The sequence below is a fragment of the Phasianus colchicus genome, chromosome 4 (assembly GCF_987193195.1).
Source record: "Phasianus colchicus chromosome 4, bPhaCol1.hap1.1, whole genome shotgun sequence".
NCBI lineage: Eukaryota > Metazoa > Chordata > Aves > Galliformes > Phasianidae > Phasianus > Phasianus colchicus.
The window spans coordinates 3,472,087-3,491,753 of record NC_143439.1 but is presented as its reverse complement, the minus strand read 5'-3'; positions in this window follow the sequence as shown (position 1 = coordinate 3,491,753).

Below are 19,667 nucleotides of genomic sequence, written 5' to 3'. Positions count from 1 at the left end.
ATTGGAAGACAGAGCTTAAAATAAGTAGCACAGGCACAGATGCCTTGAAATTCCTCAGGAGCTTGCCAGCAAGTTTATAATCTTAAGACGTTTCAGAAGCTGAGAACATGAAAACTTTTGTGGAGCACTGTGGGAGAAAGTTCTCTTTCTTTCTTTTTTTCTTTTTCTTTTTTTTCCCCCATACATTCTATAATGTACCATATTAAAGAAAGATAAATTCCACGGTTTCAAAAATGCCTAGGGTACATTAAGGGACAAGCTTCCAGTAGCAATTCTGGGAATGCTTTAAAGCACGTTTGTGTATGTGAATAAGAACATATGTGTATATGAATATATATAACTTATATATATCTTAGCTTTCTTTGTATAAAAGGCTCAGTTCTACTCACAGAGTGAGTATGCAAGTTGTTGTTTACATGTAGAATTGTATTGTTGGAGAGTGTAAGTTCAGTTGTGGGTATATACAAATCAATGTCTAAACAAAGCGTTATAATGGATGCATCTTTTGTTCTCAAAGCATTAACTCTTCCCATGCTAACACATCTGGGCAGTGTAAAAAGTTTTCTATTTACAGCTGTAAAGAAAAACAGCTATCTAAGTTAAACAGCCAGACAACAGTGCTATCAAATCTGAGATGTCTTTACATTAGATGCAGAGGTTTCATCTGAAACTTGTGCATTTTACATTCAACTTGTTTGTCCTCTTGTAGTGACAGCAAAGGCATTTTCACAAATTGTGAATTGTTTGACTCTGCTGCTATGGTTGTGTGATGTCCTTGAATATATAAAATAAAATGGTGTGTTCATCACGTTTTATTTTCAGATCTCTGAACTGCAGCAACAAAACTATAATGCATATTATAGAAATACGTGGATCATTAGATACTTTTAAAAAAAGAGCTGTGTCCTTGAAACTGTGTCTTCAGAGAAACAATCCAAGACGAAACAATCCAAGAAGCGTTATGAAGTTCTTCCTGTGGAAAAATTTTCTAGCTGTTTCCTCATGAGACTTGTAACTAACTTAGCTGATTCACTGTGGCTGCGGAGCTTCTGGATCCTGCACCATTGCTGTTACTGTATTCTTTAGCCATGCTGACAATGTCTATTCACACAGGCATTGAGCAGAAAAGGCCATGCCCTTTTATGATGCCAGAAGAAAAGCATTCGTCAATGACTGGTAACCTTTATAATAGACAGTGAGAAAGTACAGGAGTAGCAGAAGGATGGTGAAACCTCTGTGGCATGGAGACTCGCACAGAGTTAAAGTAGCCTAGGAACTTTCAGCCTCTGAAGTTTACATTTTTCTTGTCCAAGAGAGACTAATGAGAAACACAAAGATGCAGAAACATTTTTAAACATTCTCTTTCCCACATAAAGTAATTTGATTTGTTTTATGAAAGCATTATTTATTTATACACGTTGCCACATGCTTCAGGCAAATAATCTCAAATACATTTGTGTACATTCATTGTGATTTTTGTTGAGTTGCTCCATTCTGGATAAAACTGTTTAGTTCACTTAGACTAATCGATGTTCTCAGAGGCTGGATGACTGAAATCAAAGGTCAGAAGGAGACCTCTGGAGAGTGACAAACAAATAAGAGTGTTACCTTAAATATAGAACAGATGTAGAACTGGCATGTAAAATCTAATATCTGGGGGCTCCAAGCAGGATTTACAAGATTTAGCTGAAGTCTGTTTACCTGTTCCATCTGTATCTCTATAGGAAGCCCTAACCTAGCCAAACATAAACATGTGAGATCAATAATTAAAATAATTAGTGTAGAAGTTCCTTCTCTTGGTCTGTCACAAAATACCTGAACTGTATTTCAAACTGACACTATTAAAGAAATGAGTTTTCCACAGTATATGAGCAACAACAAATGGTGAAGAACTCTAGAGGAACCTCACGAGATGGGGTGGGTCAAACCTGGCAGATGAGCTTCAGTATAGGTTATATAAAGACTTGGTCACTGTTTAAACTTTGGAGAGATTATATCTTGGACTGGGTGTGCAGCCTGTTCTCCTCTTCTCCAGAAGTTAAAGTCAGTAGAGAGAAGAGCAAGTGAAATGATCTGAGACTGAAAAGGCTATCTTGTAAAGAGAGGGATGGATTTCTTTAGTTTGGAGAAGAGAAGGCTGGAGATTTGGGTAATTCAGGTTTACAAAATCATGAAGATGAGCAATTGGGTGAGCATGGAAGGTGTAATTCTTTGGCAAATCCTGCAACACAAGAGTTGTGAAGTACCCAATGAAACTGGTTTCTCTTTTAAGGAGAGAAAATAAAGCTATTTACACATCAGGAGCTAGGCTTCTTGAACTTGATGCCATGAGAGACTGTGGAAACAGCAAGTCTCTCTCTCTATATATGGGCTTCATAAAGACTAGGCAAGCCTGAATCCTGTAACACTCGTAACAGAACAATTCTGAATTCTGAGCAATCTAAGGGAAAGGGACCCCAGGCTCATGTGCTTGTCTCACATTGCCACAGCCTAAGATGTACTGCTGGACGACCTACGGGTGTGACACGGAAGGGAATCCCATGTATTCCTATCTATGAAGATGTCTCAACAAAGCAGTCTTCAGTGAAAGAAAAGAATGAAAACAGATGCCTATCTTCTAAAACCTAATGATAGTTTTCCAAAAGCCATTCCACAAATTTTGTTATTGTGGAAGAGATGAAATGCACACAAAAGCCAGATTATTATTATTATTATTATTATTATTATTATTATTATTACTATTATTATTGGCCACTGTGCTGCACTGTACTATCTGTATTCAGCACTAGCTGTAAAGATTCAATTACTTAATTAAATCACATCTTGAAATAGGTGGCTGAATTTCTCAAAAAAATAATTAGTTCTATTTTAATATTTTCTTTTTTGGCTTTCTACAGTACATTCATTTATTTAATCATACAGTTTCAGAATTCACTGCTAAGAAGCATTATCTGTATTTCCTTCAATTGAAAAGCTGTCATGGCATTCCTTGGATGTCTATTAAGCTACACAAGAGCGCCTTATCAGAAGTATTCTTCAGCTAGCTGTGTGAAACACTTTGGGATTTGGTTAGAATTTATTAACTGTTGAGAAAAATAGCACCAGTGTGAAAGCCAGCCTCATGAAGTGTGAGAACTATGCCTGACAGATGGCAAAAACTGGCAGCCCAGCAAGCTCCTCTGCCCTGGGAATTCCGAAACAACAGCAAGTCATACATCTTAATTTTCAGATGGACGGGTATATATCACATTCCTAAGACAGGGTCATTTCTGGTCATGTAATTTTTTTCATGCCTCAAGACGTCTGGAAGAAAGAAATATTCAGTCAAAAAGTGAAAATGAGAACTGACTAAAGTGTACTCTGAAGACAACTGTGGCATTGCTGCAGTAAACATGGGAACTGATAGTACTGAAAGGGGAGCTAGAGCCTCCTGATGAAAGCACCATGCTGAAGAAGAATAAAAGAATTTGTCCTGCTAAATATGACAAGATCTATCCTTAAGAATTTCACCATGTGAGGAAAGAACCTGAAGCGTTTTATCAATGTGATGCTCAGACCCACATGGCAATAGCAGATCTCTCCCCAAACTCATTCTGCTCCCTCTTTTCACCATCACATTGGCAACTCTAGTGCACAGGTCTCAGCCTATAACATGAATACCACTGAACTCAGAAAGCTCTCTAGGTTTCTACACCCAGGATACTCCTGGATCATGCTGATTCTTTCCATGCAATAGGTTTGACCTATCCTTCTCCCTCTGGATACACTGATACACTTAAATGAAAAACTCCCAAGATGACACGTGCTTTTATTTTGCACTTGAATCTTACAAGCTGCAGGTCTTTTTTATAGTCTGTAAGTACTCATCTACTTTTCATTTGGTGATCTTCAATGATGTGAAGCATTGGTTCCACCTCTTAGCTTCCTAATACAAAAGTAATCTCTTTTTATCTTACCAGAGCTTTTTCTTCCATATAATATTCCTATTACAGCTGATATATCTGCTGCTATCCAGAATAGTAATTGCAGTCTGGATTCACAACTGCCTGAAGAAAATCTCATTTATTTGGAGTGTATCATTAAGCCATAGCTGAATTTTTGAGAGGAGGGCATGAGTGGGATACAGCCTGTGATGAGAAATCCCAGAAGCCCAGTTCTTTTGAAGAGTCTGGCCTTAGAGAATGTAAGACTTGTCATCAAACAGCTAACCACACATTGCTGCTGCCTCCAGCTTTCCTGATCCCCATTATGTAGGGCCTCAGCTAGCTTACTGCTTCTGAGGTGGGTTCCTTTCTTAGTGACTCAGTTTTTTCTGCACTTTTACCTAGGAGACTTCCACTGTAGGTGAGCAGTACTTACACTGTAGATGTTCTACTTAGCTGAACAGGCTTTGGAGCATAAAAGGAAAGGGGAAATAAAAGACGCCAATTAAGAAGTAAAAAATGTCTGTTACATGCACTAAAAATGCAGCGTGTCATTTTCTTATTAATCAGACTTGGAAAGGTTTTATTATGAGGTGCTGATTGAGCACTTGCTCAAGTGTCATTCTGCCTTTGGCCTTCTACAGAGATGCTCAGTAGGCTTTGTGTTCCCCCAGAATCAACGCACTGAGCAGCTGCTTCCTACAGTTGCTTTCCAACTGAGGCTCTCTCCATCCAGTTGCAGGGATCACAGCGCAAGGGATCTCAGCTGAGAGCTGTGCTGATGCCCAGTATTTATACCATGCAAGGCAGTGCATGGAGTACTTACTGCTAGGTAGAGACCAAAATGCTGTAAAAACTTAAAACTTCTCATCGCACTTGAATGCCTGCTTGGCTGCATCAGCACGTTCTATGCCAATAAGACAATTCATGCGACAGAAGTGTTGATGTATTCTGAGAGCCACAAAAGGTCAAAGAACAAAAGAGATTAAATCCCCATTAAAATCGTAGCTTTCCACTTCATTCTGCTTTGCGTGCTCGTATGTCTAAACTTGAACTTGAAATGCTAGATTGAAATTGGACGTAATGTGCAAACACAGCTTTTGTCAAATTGTTAGTGTTTGTGTTCTGAAGCAAGAGATCCAAAAAGCTAAAGAACAACAGATTAAAGCTTTGCAGTATCAACACTGTACTGGGAAAGAATTTTTAACCTCTATCACAGTCTTATCTGAGCGATAATCTGCATGGGCATGGAGAGCTGACATATATTTTCTGTTAAACTGTTGCCTTAGCACTAAGATTTCTTTGATTTTCTGCTGTCAGCTTTACCACCCAGTGGAGATGTCCTCGAGCATTCACAGTCGCTGCCTTTCCTGTTAAGAAAACAGAACTTCCATGTGTTTCAATACTTCCTGGCATCCTACCTTCCACATGCAGTTTAGGGCCAGTTTTTCAGCCTGTTTCCTTTCCTTGATTTTAAGTAGAGTTAATGCTGTAATTAGCAAGAAAAAATAAATCATTTTTCCCTTTCAGTGGGGAGAAGTCATGCCAAAAGCTATACAAATGTGCCTTGTCAGGAGTGACAGCAGATCACCAGAGAAAAGTGTACTCCATAAGTGTAAATCTAAAAATGTGATCCGATATTCATTTAGTTTTGCCAAAATAACTTGTGGAGCTCAGTGTCAAGGCTATTACACATTTTAAGGACTGGGTGGATATTTCAGAAAACCAAGATAATTTCCTCAATCAAAAGTTTGTATGAGTTGTCCTGCCACTCTATGACAACAGAAGCCTGGAAAAGTCCTGTCTTTTGGATGACTTTCACTGGTGGATCAAGTTTTTCACATGGTCAGCTCTAATCTCCTCTCCCCTAAACTCTTTCTCTGGGGCCATTGTAGTATCCTCAAGTCTTGAAGCTACAGCATGATTGTGTTGCAGCAATTTATCTAGTTTTGCTAGATTTTGCCCTATTCCTGAGAATGTTTCAAATTCATAACAAAGTTGCTCAAACCAGGGAAACTTCTGCAGTTGTTCATTGCATTCCCAAACTTTGCTTCTCATTTCTCAAATGGCACAGAAATAACACCAAGATCTGCTCAAGCCTTCTGGACTGAAATGTAGCGTGTATTATGGAACATTAATATTTTTCTGTGGAGAAAAAGCTTTTTCTTTTTACAGAAATTTCTGTAAACTTAAGCCTTCAGTCTTCCTATTGAGTCGTGCTTGCTGCGCTGTAGATCCACGTATGTCTTTTTAATAGGGACAACAATGATAGTAGAGACAAGAATTTAATTTCTCTGCATCTCAAAGACCTACAAAGCTTTCTACTGAGTGCTGTTTTTTTTGAGAGTCAGTTGGAATAGGTTCATCAGAAGAAATTGCAGTGGTTCCTTCCCTTGTAAAGAAGATTCAATCTATTGAATTCAACCCTATCTGAATCTAGGATTTTCTGTTACTCAGGATCTAGGTTATCTAGATGCAAATACTATTTAATAGAAGATAACTTCAGTCCACGTTCTCTTTAACTCACAGTTGTGCTCTAACCATTAGGATTCTCTGGGAAAGGACCGCTTTGGCAAAGCTCATGGATCTCAGTTCCCAGTAGGAAGGAGTGATTTCCTCCAGTTTGTGCATTAGATGTTCAACTTTCAGCATTTTCTTCTGATTATTTTAAGAGATTGCCTAGTCAGTGTGCTGTGTTTTGTGACTCAACTCTCAAATTCAGGAATATAATCAGAAAGAAGATAGCTAGAGGAAGATTGGGTAATATGAGGCTGTATCTAGGTTCTCTCAATTTTTCCAGCTCCTCCCTAAATACTAACATTGTTTTAATACATCCTTGGGGATTAATTCATAAAAATGGAAATTCTGAAATACCTACATTAGCTTTTGATGTATTCCTAATGGGGCTCTGATTCTCATTCATACCAATCGTTTTTTAATAGCAAATTCTTTACAGGAACATTAGCATAAGATTCTTCAGTATGTTTAATAATCCCCAAATACATTCTATACTTGCTAAATTAAGCAATAACTCCCCAGAAGCACAGTAGGTAATGGTGAATTTCTAGATTGGACATGGTGTGACACATCTTTCCATTAATGCCAGATGAAAAATCTACCCCTCAGAGACATTCTTTGAGTGCTGTCCAAGGGTCTTGCAAGAGTACAGACAAGCAAGCAAACACATTATACTCTTATCCACATACGAAATTTCTGCTTTATACTCTTATCCACACTTTGGTTCATGTTATATTAACAATACCTTTCATTTAACAAACAATCCAAGTATTATTTCACACACTTTGCAAATACAATTCAGAGTTGTTTTTCATTTAAATCAATTTAACAGCATCCTGTGTGAAAGGATATGAAATTATTAATGTGATTTGTGAGAAAGGACATTAATGCTTTCCTTTACTTCTGAATTAATACAAATATACACAATATATTTATTTTATTTTTATTTTATTTTTTTGCCTGAGGAAATCTCTGTAGACATTCAGTTTTCATAATCAGTTCAACAACTCCTAAACTGGACATACTACATATTACATACAGCTACAGTTTTGAGGTGCAAAGCAATTTGCTTCGAGTAGAACAAAATATTTTCAGAAGAAAATAAAAAATCTCCAAATCATTTTGGCTTAGAATGCATTCCTAGCTAAAGCAAGATGTCTAATCTGCTTGGATGTTTTATCAAAAGGCCATTCCTCATTTTGAATCTGGTAGAAACCTCCTTGTAGACTCATGGCAGCAATCCTGGGGAGTATAGTAACCATTGGCTGAGGCATGCAATACTGCTTGATTGAGAGTTAGAATACTCTATACTTCCCAGCTGGGTAAGTTAATTAAGAAATTGATTCCAAGTAGACAATCAAAGCAGGAAAAAAACAAGAAAGACAAAAAAGGAGGTTTAAAATAATGCAGCAAACTGAGTCTAAATGTAATTATGACGAAGATGAATGAGCGAAACATATTTGGAAACTGGGCGATTTTCTCGAGGAAGGCTCAATTTTTTGTGGGTCGGTTTTCTTACAACACACAGATGTTGGAAAACAGAGTAATTAATTTTTTTCAGAGTGGTCAAAACGAATATGAAAAGTGAAAGCTTTCTTCCTGTGCGTTAAGAAATAAATATAGAAAATGTATATGTAAGCATTGCGAAGAATCCTGAGAGCAAAACTTATTAAAGTTCTAACATGCACAACAGGAGGGAAAAGAAAACAAAGGGCAGAAGTGAGAATGAGCTCTGATGCTGCCTTTTCATAAAACCTTCCCTGTAGTTCATTTTACTTCTGTTTTACGGAAGACAGAATCCTAGATGTCACATCACATAAAGTTAGAAAATGACATAAACGCTAAAGTTCTTAAAATTAGATTACTTACTTTGTCATTTAGATTCATTTTAGTAGACGTATGACGCACAGAAACTGTTGGATTCCATTTGATTTCTCCCTGAAGGTGGCACAATTTGAAAAATTCTGATCAGAACGTGCTTCATATATCTAATGTTATTATTGCTAAATATTTCTAAAATTCTGTGACTTATACCTGACTGACTTAGCTGACAACAGTTTTAAAAGACAATGAATTGGGTAATGACAATATGGCTGTGTATGACAACATGGCTTCAAATCAACCATCATCACAGGATGCTCAGGTGGATACTTGCAATTCCTGCAGCTCAATTAGGCTGCTTTAATTTACTTGTAAAAATACAAGACGATTTCAATTCGGTCTCTGATAGATGTGAAGCAGTTGTTAATTTTCAGCAGAGAACATTAATCTTTAATAACACCAGTCTAATTCAGAGCCAAATTCTGGAACTGATGATACCTGCCAGCATTTTTGAGAGTGTTGGATTGCAAAACAAAGTTCCCCAAGGACCAGAAGGTTGTTAACGAAGCCCTGTGTGCTTCCCCTGCCTCTTGGCAACAAAAATGTCCTTTCATCTACTTTTCTTTAGGTTACTTCTCCTACATCTCTATGCACAGCAGCTTTCTTGTAGCAACTATATGTTTTTGCAGCTCTGAGAACAGACTCAAGTATGTTTCAGGAGTTAGGAATATCAATGCTAATGCCCAGCATCAGAGGGTGCAGACAACTAATCTGTTAGGCCATTTATCTACAGCTCCAGAGAAGTATCTCCTTTCCAATGTGCCCGCTTTCCTGAGGCTTTGATAGAGCTCGTACATCACATGTACAAAATTTCTCACATTCTCAAACATTTCACTCACATAAAAAAAAAAAAAATCATGAAATGTGATGGAGTGAAAAACTAGAGCATTTTAAATACTACATTTCATTACTTGTTTCTTATTTGAATTTTGGAAACAATCCTTAACACAGAGTATTCAAATTACAATTCAGATTGAGCACAATGTTTCTCTTATTTAAAAACAGATTTCCAGATTTGTTTGAAGATTGTTATTTTTCCATAATATTTTCCTTCTGCCCCAAAGCAGGATGCATGTAGTTAAAAAGATAATTGCATGTCTATACAAAATCTTAGCAGAAAGACCTGGCTATGCTATGGGGTTGTGGGTTTGGGTTTTACCTCCAGTAGAAGTGCTTGGGTCTCTTCCACTTCAGGTGCCCCAAATGTCTCTATGCAAATATCTAAAGAAGAGATAGGTATGTGTAACTACATGTGTCTAATTCTTATGAATATCGTTTGGATTCTTTGCTTCACAACCAGTAAAATGGTGACTGTATTGACCTACTATCCTGGAAACTGCAAGAGACAACTTTGTCATTATAACTAAAATTTTCAGTCTGAATACTTGCCAATTTTTTTTCCCTTTTTCCAAACTCTACCAAACATTTTCTTCATAGCTATCACCTATTTCTCTAAACTGCTTTGCTCAAGAATCAAAGTGCTTACTACAATAAGGAGAGCCATATATCAGATATATATCCTTTCTTCGTTGTTATTATATGTTTCCTTAGCCTCTTCTCAATTCCTAAATCCCAGTTGATCATGTTTTCTACAAATAAAGATAGAACTAGTAGGGTCTTGCAATACATATAATTTTGAGGATGAAATTAGTGATGTTCTTGTATATAAAATTTCTGATATCATTAGAAGTCAATTGCTCAAAAGAAAGAAGTACATTTAAAAATAGAGTGATGCTTTCAAGATAGGCTATTAAAAACAAACAAATAAGAGGACAGATAGTAGATCGTATCTATTGCAGCTTACATTAGTTTTGCTTGTTTTTCCATAATTCAGCCATGCAGAAATCAGTGTTTGAGCTTTCTAAGCTAGCTTTATAAACATTATTAAGTTGACTTCAGTGAAAAAAACAAAACAAAAGAAAACAGAAAAAAACCCTAAAGAGCTAAAGCATTAACTGAAAATTAAATCAACCTTTAATTCTTTTGACTACTCAACACAAGGAGATTTTTTTTCCCTAAAATAAGCTTTGGTGCAGAATACATTTCTAATGCAAGATGAGCATCTCTGTTCAGGACACAGGGCAGCATCACTTTTGTTCCAGCATTTACAAAAGTAATGTGATGATGCTACAAGCCTAGCCCTGCATCCCAGAAAACTACACTAATAGTTCTTTTGGTTGTTCACTGGCATGAAACTAGGGAATATTAGGAAATTCTGAGTCTGTTTTGAGTGTTATTGTGCAACTGTAGAAATGCACGTAGAAAACTTGCAGAGTATCCCAATGAATCCTAATAGGCCATAACCATGAACTGGATGGTAACAGCATCTAGCAGCCTCCTTTGTTTTCTCAAATACTCTGCTACAAAGTTTTTGTGATGATCTTTGAGAATCTAAATTGACTGGATTTCTTAAAAAAAAAAAAAAGAAAAAAAGAAGATCTTTTTTATGTTTCCTCCAGATCAGCTCAGGCTCAATTTCTGAACTTTTATTTCCAGGATAATGCAGGCAATTTCTGTAGAGAGGGACAAAACTTGGCCAGAATCTATGAAATGAAAAAGGCTGCTTTGTGTAAGCCCAGCTGCCTGGAACTGTGCCAGCACATATCCTATAGGAATTAATCTTCTTTTTTGGGTCCAAATTACTGTAAGACACAATTTTCCATTTCTGAAGCCTGCTTACTACACTAGACTGTCTTAATGGAGCACGGTGAGTGAAGTCAGCAAGTGGAAAATGAGCACCATAAAGCGTCTCCTTGAAAACTTTCACTCGCTTTGGCAGAAGTGATCAGCAACCCTTCTGAGTCTTTTGCTCTTCTGGAAAAGAAGGAGACACTGAAGGCGTGACTTCATAATTGAACAATTTTATGTAAAGGAAACAAACCCAGTGGGACAGGAGCATGCAGTTGTACAACAAGCAGTGCCACAGTCTAAGATGGGGAAACAAGAAAAAATGCTGGAAACAGCTGCAATCAAAAAACACTTGTAAGGTGAAGTCATGTTTCTGTGATGAAAGGATTTTCAGTCATGACAGTAAGAAAACGTTAAAAAGCATGATTTAGATGTGCTATACGTCTTACAGCAAGCTAAGGGAAATCAGGATGTGTGTTTCATATAACTCCCAGAAATGGGTCATCCCTGCTTAGAAGTTAGCACCAAATATATACAAATTCATTTCCCTTATATCCCTTATTCTTTGAACATGCATAAATGTATGCATTTTTCACTACTTTTCACGCCAAGTTATCACGGTGCTTTTCTGGGAAAAATACAAGACAAACTATAAAAACAATCTGAAAGTTCACCATTGTTTCAAACAGTTCCTCATTGTCTGCATTATCTAAACTGGCTTGAAAGACTAGGCCTCTGGTTTGTTTTGACTGGCCTCTCTCTGATACCATCTCATGGTTTTCTTGCCAGCGGCTGAAGTTTAATGAAGATCCTTATCTTTTTCCTCAAATCCTTGCAGATAGTCCCTCTGCCACTGTGAGCAACATCAGGAGGCAGCTTGTCACTCAGGCTTATCAGTTCACTGGCAAATTCACCTTTGAAATTCTGTGCAGCATCTTTAGGGTACAGCTTTCTCTCCTCCAGCATCAGCTAAGTGTTTCATACAAGCCCTATGACAAGTATTAAGTCCTGAAACACCTTTTCTCTGGGCTGTGCTGGCTCGTTGCTACGTTGCTTCCATTCATAATACTGCTAGTAAATCTTACAAACATAAAACCCCTCTCCAGATCTCACTGCCAGCCTTCAAAACTCTAACGCATCAAATGCAAACACTGGTTTCACTTTTGAGATATTTTATGTCTGTCTTACTTTCAGCTGGGATGGAACTTTCTTCTTCAGAGTGTCTGGTATGATGCTACAGTTTGGTTCTAGGAGAAAAACACTGTGGATAAAGCACTGATGCTTATAGCTGCTGTGAAGCAGAGTTGTACAGAGCCAAGGACGTTCTCAGCAAAAAGCCCAAAGAGCTGGGAGGGAATCGAACTCTAACTACATAAATGGAATGAGTGAAAAAAGAAAAGACCTGCAAACTACGTGGAATCCAGTCTATAATACTCGTTAACACGTGGATGGACTGCAAAAAGAGAAATTAAGTCATTTCCATGATTAACAAATGCTAATTATAGCTTACTAGAATACTCTCACAGTTCATGATAAAAGTGCAGCTTATTATCAGTTTTCAGTGCTTTGCTCAGGACTGAAAGTGAGATGACAACTAAGAGAACTTGATCTTTGCACTGTATAAATTAGCTCCCAGACACCAGATTTCTGAGACAAACAAACAAACAAACAAACAAACCAACCCCCACATTTTTAGAAGCAACTTGCAAGCCTGATTGCTATAGGTGTGTTTATTTTGCAAATAAACTGAAAATACTAAGATCTCTGTGGTATCAGAGCATACGCTGGGAATAAACTTCATTATAGACCATGGGGAATGTTGCAAATAAGACAATAGCAGATTTGTTAAAGAAAAGTGAAAAGGTGATGAGATTCATAAAGTTAACTTGTTCTTGTGTTGCCCTGGTATTTTGCTGCATGTGTAGGAGGATTTGCAGATTTAGTCAACAGCAGCCCATAAGGCAGAGCCTTGACCAGAGCTGAATGAACCATTGAGAACATTCCTTTGAATAATAGCTTTCTAATACTTCATGAAATTCAGTAAACATATTATTTGCTGAACTCATTTGACAGACTGTCTGGTTTTAGAGGGAGTAAAATCTGAAACACGGCTACAATGCAACCAGTAATTTTAAAGAAATGTGCCAGAAAGGTTATTCTACACATACTAATCAACAAGCTCTCAGCCTGATGTCAGCTGGTGGCTGAGTGCCTTGGCAAGCACCAATGGAGCATTATTTTCTATGGGAAAAAATATAATTGTTACATACTGCAGGTACTGCTTCTTCACGTCCTGGAATGTGCCAATGTTTGAATGCACCCATGTGGCCTCTCATCTTTTTCCTGATGTGTTTTAAGCACAGTAGCACCCAATGGCAATGAGTTTCACGGATTATCAGTCTGTGGCAATGCTTGAAGCAGCCTTCTGTGAGCTCTGAGTAGGAACTTGCATCTGACAGGAACTACTCATTGCAATCGCCTTTGCACAGCCATTTCTTCTCTTAGTTCAAGCATTTCTCATCTTTCAGTCATTCCTGCTCCCCTGTTGTAGTGTCTTGTTTTGAGGCATGGCAAGGTGAGAGCTGTTACACTGCTCCTGTCAAGCAAGCCTGGAAACTGGGAGCCAGGCAGCAGGGATGTGTCAGTGCTAAGTGTGCAGCAGGACTGCAAGGAGCATTTGCTGTGTTCTAAAAATCACAGCTTTGCCCATGGAAATCACGTGTTCAGATGAAAAACAGTGAATTGGATAACATGGCAGGTGAACATTAGCTTCTTTCCCGTAGTCTCCTGGTTTATTTTCATCAGTCTCTTTTTTTTCCTAGCCAAAAGACCAGGAATATGCTTAAAAACTGGGGAAAAAAAAGACCCAAAAAGCTAAAACAAAACCAATCAAAAAGAGAAATCTCCCTGAGTTTCTATTTGCAGTCAGTGAGGTGGGAAATACACAGCAAATGACAAAACTGATACTAACACCATCAGCTTCGGCGATATCATTGCTGCATAAATTGGTAAAACTTGCATTTTCTTCTGAAAAGTGATGCTCTGAGACTTTGGTGACACGGCACTTGTTCTGGAGCCAGAGAGGGAGTGCTGAGCACGATGGTATGACAGTTCTGAGAGGGTCAGTGCAGCTGTCGTGTAGCACAGAGCAGAGAAAAATTCCATCAAATTTCTGCAGTGCAGGGTGCAAGTGGGAACATCTGACCCTTGTTTTTAGTTCCCAGATACACAAACCACATGTCTGAGCTGACACACAGGGAAGTATTGTTCATCCGTTAAAGATTGGCATCAATTACTTCCTCCCTTTGGGCCATACTGGGAACAATATTGTGGCTCCCTAGCTGCAGAACTACATGCTGCCCCACACTGAAGAATTAATTACAAGTCTAAATGAGAGATCAATGCAATACAACACAAAATTGGGAGTGCAAAGTGTGACAGGATGAAGCAGGAGACAGACAAATGTGTGACCACAAACTGGAAGAGGTAAAGATATTCGATGCACAAGCCACAGCACGTGCCAGCACCATGCACGTTTGTCTCTTCTCTCTTCATTTTTATTTTTTTTTTCCCCTAGGCTTTTAAAAAATATGCACAGAAATCCAGAAGAAAATGAAAAACTCAAAGCAGAGAAGAGAACTGTTGATGCTTACAGGATCACAGCTGGGCTGCGGTCGGAGCAGTCGCTTTGCTTTGGCTATTGCTATTTCCCAGGCTGACTCCCCCATGTAAACTACAGCTGTGAGCAGGTGGCAGTGCACATCCATGTGTGACCTCCCTTAGCATCTTGTGCAGTTTTTCATGCTCAGCTGAAAACTTAATGTACAATGGCAGGCAGATGTAAACAAGGATTTCTCAAGATGAAAGCAAAATACTTAGTCTAAAACTCCTCATGTTTTTCTTTCCTTTTGCTGATATACTTGATATTTAAATATACTTTATAATCAAAAACATCTTCAGGAAGAGGTCAGTGTGGGTGAATATATAAGATGATTTCCTCTTCAGATGAAAATGGTTTTCTTTCTTGTTTTTCTCTAACTGGAAAAAGGTCAAGCCTCTTTCCCGTTGCTACATCTTTTTTTTTTTCTCTTTTTTTCCATGGAGAATTGACTTGATTGTTTTCCAAACATTGTTTCCTGTTCTTCACAGAGGGGAAATGTTTGTTCCTTGTTTCTAATAATCAGACATACTGTAATGACTTGCTCAGAGGGAAGAAAAAAAAAATCAGGAAAGTTAAGGCTGACAACCGACGCTTTCTTTATGCTGCAATGTTAAGAGCAAGAGCAGGGGCTGATCTAGTGAAATAGGCTTAATAAACCTAGAAAGCCTGGATAAGCTGGATAGCAAACGTGTAGCAGAGTCTATGGTGGCATTTATTTGCCGGAGGAAACGGAGAGGTTTTTTCCCCTTTTGATTCACTGGACCTCACTAATGTCCAGCCATCACCTTCTGATGCAGAAGGTCACTGCTCATTCACAGGCACAAATCTCTGGATACACACAGCAAAGTTACAACTGCCGTATTGGAAGGGCATACACCAATGATATTCACCTAATGAATTTATTTTGATTTGATTGGAGCGGGCGCAACTTTGCGTTCAAGTGATACTTCAACATGTCCCAGCAGACACCGTTTAGACAAGATCTGTTGCGATGACTGTTTCAGCGTGAAGCCATAGCTATTCTTTATGAATCAGATCTGGGAAAACCAAAGTTTTGCCCACAAGACTTTGTCAGTTATCCTAGCATCGTTACCACTGAAGCCAAGGCGCACAGCTGCGCATACCAAAAGCTCTCTGAAAATAACATAGCATAAGCCAAAACAAAATATGGCAGTTAAAGCCACAAGCACATGATTTTTCTGCCTTCGTTATTGATCTAAAGTCCCATCATAATGTATGCTGAATTTTTTTTTCCATGCAGTCAAGACCAGAATTTAACTTTTTCTTTTCCACCTCTATGCATAGACTTCAGACATGCCATATTCTGCTGGAGTAAACAGGTTATTTGTTGTTTTCTAATTAGCAGAAAGGTAACAATGCATATTAATGCTTTCAGTGACCAACAGTTGTGATCATTTCAGCATAGATTAATTTTCATATTGTAAATGACTGGATGCTGAGCTGGTAAGACATTTTAGCTGTGCGAGGTCTCCTCCACCTATTTTCATCCACCTCAGCATCACTTCTCAATCTTTCAGTGCTAATTTGAGCCATGGAAAATGAATATGAATCTCTACCATTTCCCTTCTATTCTACTCTGTATTTCCTGCCAATACTTATCCGGAGCAATGCTGCTCCCAAGGGTTAAAAAAATCACTTTTTTTTTTCTTTTTTCTGAATCTAATTCTCCTTCCAACTATTCACCTTAAACATTCACTTCCCTTCTGTGCAATGTATTTACAATAAGAGTTGTTATTATCCCAGAAAACAGCTAATTCATTGCTATTAAGGCAATCTCTTGCAATTTTTTTTTTCCCCCACCAATTCTAATTATCTCAAGAATAAACCCAGAGCTGATATTTTTAAAGCAAAGAGTAATCTGGCTCTTTAAAGTCCTTGCTTTGAGTATTCTTTCTGCAGTTTCACTCTTCTCAAAACTGGAAGACAAACAAGGAGATAATTTATATGTTCTTTATATTCTTCCCAGATGTTCCTATTCACTGACTTGATGTTAATTCTCGAATGTAATGGATTTTGTAATGGTTGATCTAAATTAAAGTATCAAAAAAAATCCTAATTAATCGAGATGCAAATGATGATTGGAGGCAATGTAAACAGCAATGAAGAGAAATAAAACGCACAAAAATTCTAAGACAAACTAACTTCAACAGAAAATAATATCACCAAGTGCAAAAGAAGTTAATTATAAAAATTACTAACTTTTTATATCAAATCTCTGGAGAAAAACTAAGTTTTTTTAGGATTGTTCTCTAGCTATTGCAATTATGAATTGTGTTTATAAGAAGAGAAAAAAAAAGCCTAATTCTGAGAAAAGAGCAAAGTCAACCTGCATTTGAAGAAGAGTGTGACTGCTACATAAGTATTTGCATATCTTTTCTGAGGTGCTTATATCTGAATTCCTGCTGATAAAACAAGACAGGTTCTCTATCTCTCCTTATTAATCTATTACATTTAAGGAATCACACTGAGATCTATGCACTACATTAGGTGGAAGACACTGATGAGCTGGAAAGATGTCAGGAAACACCAGCAAAACTGAGAGGAGGTGTAGGGTGTGAAGTTAAAAGGAAAAGAAAAAGCCCAAGGCAGCATTCTTAGCAACATTCCTTAACTCAAGATAGCAGTACACAACAGTCACAGTCTACACAGCCTATGATCTTTGAGGTCAGAGAACCTACATGCTTGTAAGAGTGTAATTAGGAGGAGCAGGATGGCACCCATTGTGCTTGTGTAGTAAATACTAAATGTAAAAATTACCCATCAGTGAAAGTCTGTGTTGCTCGTTGTCACTGTGTGCACCTTCCACGTTAGACAGCTGTGTAAAAGAAAATAGTCCTATGACATCTGGAAGGCAATAGGTGGCACCCACATGGCTCACTTGCCCAGTGCCAACCTCCGCATTCTTCCAAAGGACAGAAAGCTTGGGTTTGGAGAGAGAATTTAGATAGAAGAGAACACAGGACAACAATACTGGCAAACATTTTACAGTATTAGATCTTAACTCTAGATTGCACAGTAGAGGAGGGAAAAACATATGATTTTGCTTCTACCAGCACAACAGTGTGGTCAAGTATAGAGTCAGGAAGGGCTATAGATGTTACTGATACTGTGCACACCATTTCTGCAACTGATGTGTATTATATGAGCCAACAGTAAGCTCTAATTCTCATGAAGTAGAACTAGATCTGTCATCAAGAGCACAAATGAACTGAGTATATAGAATCGGCGTATCATAGAATCACACAATCATCAAGGTTGGAAAAGACCTTCAAGATCACCACATCTGTCACATCATCAGTTTAACCTACCAAGTCCTGAACCACAGCCACGAGTCTTTTAAATATCTCCAGGGATGGGGCCTCTACCAGGACAGCCTATTGGAGTACTTGACCAATTCTTCCTAATACCCCATCTCAGCCTCCCCTGGCACAATTTATATATTTCAAATACGTATCATCATCATCTCTTACTGCCACGACTGCATAAAAAGAACATGGAGGATTTTACACCTCAATAGTTACTATTATTTCAAGTTACAGGATTACTTGATGGTATGTGAACATGTAAAAGAAGAACTGCAACCACAGATATCTCGTTTTTTTCCCATAATAAAAAGGTGATGTCTTGTGTAAGTAGCTATGGATGCCTAAACTTCCTATCAAGCTATAAGAAATAATTAGATCAGTTGACTCAGCTACGACACTATTATTATTTACTGACTGGGCTGTTCGCATTTGTTGCAGTACAACCCTGGATTCAGTGGCCTTTGGCATCTCCTCTCGGGCTGCCACCCACCCTGCATTTGCAGGATATACATCAGCTCTGAAGTCAATCTGGCAGAGAGCGGGATTCAAAGCTAAAAAACTTTGTATAGCTCCCAATCCTCCTATCAGTGAAGGGCTCCCATGTCTGTCCAGTAGCTCCTCCTCTCTCTAGCTCTTTCTCACTGTGAAGCAATTTTGTACTACACTCATCTTCCCTTTTGTCATCCTTTGTGTTCTCTTCTGTGCCCAGCTTGGAGATGCCAGTGTTAGATGCACTCAGGATAGGCTTGGTACCTGGTACACACTCTGATCAGGATGTGCCTCTTGCTGAAGATGCCTATCTATTGCTGACACTCAGAAAACAGGAGGCTATACCAAGATTATTTTAGGTACAATTGGTTCCCACAGTTTCTCCTTGAGCATCTGGTGCAGCTGTGATATTACATTAGGAGGATGTGTTTTTTGCTTGTGTGGACTACGGCTGGGACATGTCTATCCACTCTGTTGTAAATTACCTATGTTAATTCGAATGAGCAGGCTTAAAAAAATTGGCAATTTTCACTTTTTTCCTACACGCTCATTCATTTACTTGTTGCACTTATCTTTTAAATTGAAATAAAAAAAAACCAAAAAAACAAAAAAACAACCAATATGGTAGATAAACTTCAGGTTTATTCAATGAAAGAGCCTTTCTGCGATTCATTGAAACACTTTTCAACACTCTGAGATGTTAGCATACCAACTTTTCTGTGGCAGTAACAATGGCCAAAATAATACTCTTTTGACTTTAATACACTGCACAATACATACAGAACTACAAATTTCAATCTACAGATGCAAGTGGTTGTTGATGATAACTGTGGATCTGCTGATGGCTCATTTTATTTTCATGCAGTGCGAATGAGACTTTTTCCCAAAATCCATAGGGGATTGAAGAACAGAAAATAATGAATAGTCTATCACGCATGCCAAAGAAAACTATGGGAATATTAGTTGCTAGGGGAAGAGGTGAAAGGGGCAGAAGTGACACACAAGAGTTAAGTAGTGTCACTGTTGTAATTTGCTCCTGATGAAAGGGCTTCTTGTCAAGACTGATCATTTATTTTAGGGTCAAAATAATGACAACTTGAGAGTGCTCTACTAGAACTGCAGAGATGAGATTTTTGAGACAAATATGCATTTTACCTTTCTAGAAAAGCTGCTAGAAAATTAATATCAGTGCTAATGGACAACATGTCTCTAGGGATATTAGAGAAGCTGTAGGGTTAGAAA